The following is a 4873-nucleotide window of genomic DNA, read 5'->3' as shown; positions in this document are numbered from 1 at the left end:
GAGTACAGACATATTCGTGGACAATTTCCATAGATGTGTATTAAAAAAAAACAAAAAAAAACATTTAGATGTATAATTATAATTGGAGATGAGCAAATAAATTGGAGTGGAATTGAATTCTACTTGAATTTTACAAAAATCTGCATTCGCCCAAATTTTGCTTGATTGTTCATCGTTAATAATGATGTATAAATGACAGTATTATAACACTATTATAACACTATTACAATATTGCAACCTTTATATATTTTCCCATGGGGTTCACTACTATCTGTACTAAGTCGAGTGATGATTTATAAGAAGACTCAGATACACGGCTTCTTAATATTCATTGACTTCTTTATTAACTTCATTCAAGTTGTCACATGTAGAAGTTCCCCCTAGACATATGGAGTAATAGTCATATGGCCCTGATGATGTGTCCTAGACACACAAAGAGTCGTCATCATCCATCAGCGCTCAGGAGAGGAAAAAAAAAACAGTGGTGGAAACCTCTAGGGAACCATTGCTGACGGACTGCACTTCACCTGGGCTGCGTTGAAAAATATTGGCATATGCCATAGATCAGAGTTAATGCTACAAAAGTCTCACTAATTCTGTGATTACATCTGACTGTGGATAGTCTGGTAATGAGAACAGAAACCGAGCTCGGAATCTGCCCCGTACACGTCTTATATCCTTTGACATGGTGGCCATCATATCATTTACTTGTCATAGTTGTCACCTCCAACTGTTCTACATCTTCATTGTGGGAACACTGCGAGACCCCTCCTCTGAAATAGTGATCTGTAGATAGAGGAAATAGAACAGATCATAGACAGACGACTATCACATATAAGAGATATACACAGAATTTACTCCAGTACAAAGACACCGACATTTGTTATAGCTGCAACTCGGGTTTTTGTTCTAGTTGTTGGACTCTGCACCTCAGGTCGTCTATAACAGAACTCTGGTAACATGGAGGATGAGACCTGCTGCAATGTTCTGCATTGAGTCCATGGTACAGACAGCCAGCGCATTGTGAAGTAGAGCAGAAGACAATGGAGTCCTCACTGTATCCAATAGAAAACACCATAAATATTGTGAAACAGATGACAGAATATCAATATACAATGAAGACAATGGGAAATCTTTCTCTGTTAGCCATAGCAACCTATCAAAGCGGAAATTTCATTTTACCAGAGTTGGTTAAGATATGCAAGGTGAGTTCAGATTGGTGCTATGGGCAACAGAGACAGTTTAGATAAATGAAGCCAATTATGTTTTTATGGTTGTGGTTTCCATCTCTGATAGTCAAACACATGTTCCTGGTACAGGAATCTGGGACTGAGTGAAAATAGCAAATGAAACAAGAAATAAAAACAATGAAGATCAGAAGCCTCCCAATAGTAGCAGTACCCCTCCCCCATTATTTTTTTCTATTTAGTATATTAAGATGATTAAGAGATTCCTTCTTGGGGCAGGCTGGTCTCTGCAGGCCATCAATGTCCTAAAGCCTTGTATATTTTGACATGGGATTTACCACTATCTGTACTAAATCGTGTGATGATATATAAAAAGACTCAGAAACACTGCTGCTTGATATTCATTAACTTTTTTATTAACTTCATTCAAGCTGTCACATGTAGAAGTTCCCATTAGGCATGTGGGGCAATAGTCATGTGGCCCTGATGGTGATGGATCCTGGGCTCATAAACAGTCATCATCGTCCATCAGCGCTCAGGAAAGGAAAACCCCCAGTGGAGGAAACCCCTAGGGAACCATGGCTGATGGACTGCTTTTCCCCTGTGCTGTGCTGAAGTATATCGGCATGTGCCATAGATCAGGGTTAATGCTGCAGAAGATTCTGTGATTACATTTGCCTGTGGAAAGTCCAGTAATGAGAACAGAGACCGAGCCCAGAATCTGCCTTGTACTGAAGCACATCTCATCTGCTTCAGACATGGTGGCCACCATATCATTGACTTGTCATAGTCATCACATCCATTTGTTCGACATCTTCATTGTGGGAACACTGCGAGACCCCTCCTCTGAAATAGTGATCTTTGGATAGAGGAAATAGAACAGATCATAGACAGACGACGATCACATATAAGAGATATACACAGAATTTACTCCATGACAAAGACACCGACATTTGTTATAGCTGCTACTCGGGTTTTTCTTCTAGTTGTTGGACTCTGCACCTCAGGTCGTCTATAACAGAACTCTGGTAACATGGAGGATCACACCTGCTGCAATGTTCTGCATTGAGTCCATGGTACAGACCGCCAGCGCATTTGATGTAGAGCAGAAGACAACGGAGTCGTCACTGTATCCAATAGAAAACATCATAAATATTGTGAAACAGATGACAGAATATCAATATACATTGAAGACGATGGGAAATCTTTCTCTGTTAGCCATAGCAACCTATCAAAGCGGAAATTTCATTTTACCAGAGTTGGTTAAGATATACAAGGTGAGTTCAGATTGGTGCTATGGGCAACAGAGACAGTTTAGATAAATGAAGCCAACTATCTTCTCATGGATGTGGTTCCCATCTCTGATAGTCAAACACATGTTCCTGGTACAGGAATCTGGGACTGAGTGAAAATAACAAATGAGACAAGAAATAAAAACAATAAAGATCAGAAGCCGCCCAATAGTAGCAGCACCCCTCCCCCATTATTTTTTTATACTCACTATATTAAGATGATTAAGTGAAGTCCTTACTGGGGCAGGCTGGTCTTTGGGCCTTGGACGGATACCCTGGGTCAATGTAGGTAGTCATGGGAAGTAGAACTGGCAGCTCTGGTGAAATGGAGGATCCTGGTCTGTCTCATGGTTGGGTCATAGCCAGTTGAAGGTCAGGGCTATCTCTTAGACCATCTTCGACTCTACTTGTCTTCCTTTTTTGGGAAATGTAGTGATCCTCCTATTCTGCAGGCAGGATATTACATGATCTCTCTTGTGCTTATGCCGGTACTCAGGTTTACCGCAAGCGATATAGCAAATACCCTGTGGTCATAGCCGTTTCTCTGCTGATCCACATTGAGAAATCTTAGAAGTCTCAGGGGTTCTTGAACTAGTTCACTGTAGATATTATTATTCTGCTCACAGATGGATGGAGATAAATTTCTGGTCTTGATGCTGCCAGTTCCGAAGATTTTGTAACCTTTGAAGTAGGTTGTCAGCCAGTGCACCCTCACTTCATCGTAGTAGATTTGTACTGCATTCTTCAGTATGCTGTACCCTGGCACAGGAAGAGCAGCAGGGGGCTGTAGGCCATCAAATCCCACCAACCTTATATATTTTCACGTGGGGTTCACTACTATCTGTACTAAGTCGTGTGATATACAGTATAAGAAGACTCAGATACACGGCTGCTTGATATTCATTGACTTTTTTATTAGCTTCATTCAAGCTGTCACATGTAGAAGTTTCCCTCTAGACATGTGGGGCAATAGTCATATGGCCCTGAAGATGATGGGTCCTAGACACACAAAGAGTCTTTGTCGTCCATAAGCACTCTGGAGAGGGGAAAAAACCCCAGTGGAGGAAAACCTCTAGAGAACCATGACTGATTACCTGCACTTCACCTAGGCTGTGCTGAAATATATTGGCATGTGCAATAGATCAGGGTTAATGCTACAAAAGTCTCACTAATTCTGTGATTACATCTGACTGTGAATAGTCTGGTAATGAGAACAGAGACTGAGCTCGGAATGTGCCCCGTACTGAAGCACGTCTTATCTCCTTTGACATGGTGGCCATCATATCATTTACTTGTCATAGTTGTCACCTCCAACTGTTCTACATCTTCATTGTGGGAACACTGTGAGACCCCCCGCTCTGAAATGGTGATCTTTGGATAGAGGAAATAGAACAGATCATAGGCAGCCGAACATCACATATAAGAGATATACACAGAATTTACTCCCGGTCACTACTGCTCATTATATTCCTCTTACCTGGAGTCTAATTTGGTGATGCACGTGACAACGACATTTGTTATAGCTGCGACTCAGGTGTTTTTCTTTCAGTGGTTGGACTGTGCACCTCAGGTTGTTCATTACAGAACTCTGGTAACATGGAGGATCAGATCTCCTGCAATGTTCTGCATTGAGTCCATGGTACAGACAGCCAGCGCTTTGTGATGTAGAGCAGAAGACAATGGAGTCCTCACCGTATCGTAAAGAAACTGAGAACACCATAAATATTGTGAAATAGATGACTGAACATCAATATACAATGAAGATGATGGTAAATCTTTCTGTTACCCATAGCAACCTATCAAAGCGGAAATTTCATTTTACCAGAGTTGGTTAAGATATGCAAGCTGAGTTCAGATTGGTGCTATGGGCAACAGAGACAGTTTAGATAAATGAAGCCAATTATGTTTTTATGGATGTGTTTCCCATCTCTGATAGTCAAACACATGTACCTGGTACAGGAATCTGGGACTGAGTGAAAATAACAAATGAAACAAGAAATAAAAACAATGAAGATCAGAAGCCTCTCAATAGTAGCAGTACCCCTCCCCCATTATTTTTTTACATTTTGTATATTAAGATGATTAAGAGATTCCTTCTTGGGGCAGGCTGGTCTCTGCAGGCCATCAATGTCCTGAAACCTTGTATATTTTGACATGGGGTTTACCACTATCTGTACTAAATCGTGTGATGATATATAAAAAGAATCAGATACACGGCTGCTTGATATTCATTAACTTTTTTATTAACTTCATTCAAGCTGTCACATGTAGAAGTTCCCATTAGGCATGTGGGTCAATAGTCATGTGGCCCTGATGGTGATGGATCCTGGGCTCATAAACAGTCATCATCGTCCATCAGCGTTCAGGAAAGGAAAACCCCCAGTGGAGGAAACC

General features: G+C 41.0%; 1 long non-coding RNA gene across 1 annotated transcript; it reads right to left on the bottom strand.

Annotated features, from left to right (window-relative positions):
* Positions 1-382: 382 nt before the first annotated feature.
* LOC141172710 (uncharacterized) lies at positions 383-4047 on the bottom strand. The gene is made up of 3 exons (XR_012252527.1): positions 3957-4047; positions 879-1055; positions 383-786 (listed from the first exon to the last, which is right to left on the bottom strand). It is a non-coding gene; the product is annotated as an uncharacterized lncRNA (long non-coding RNA).
* Between the last annotated feature and the right edge of the window lie 826 nt (positions 4048-4873).

The sequence above is a fragment of the Phyllobates terribilis genome, unplaced genomic scaffold (genome assembly GCF_046119375.1).
Source record: "Phyllobates terribilis strain yellow unplaced genomic scaffold, ASM4611937v1 Scaffold_1__5_contigs__length_1240528914, whole genome shotgun sequence".
NCBI lineage: Eukaryota > Metazoa > Chordata > Amphibia > Anura > Dendrobatidae > Phyllobates > Phyllobates terribilis.
Note: the sequence above shows the minus strand (reverse complement) of the source record. Positions and strands in the feature narration are given on the sequence as shown.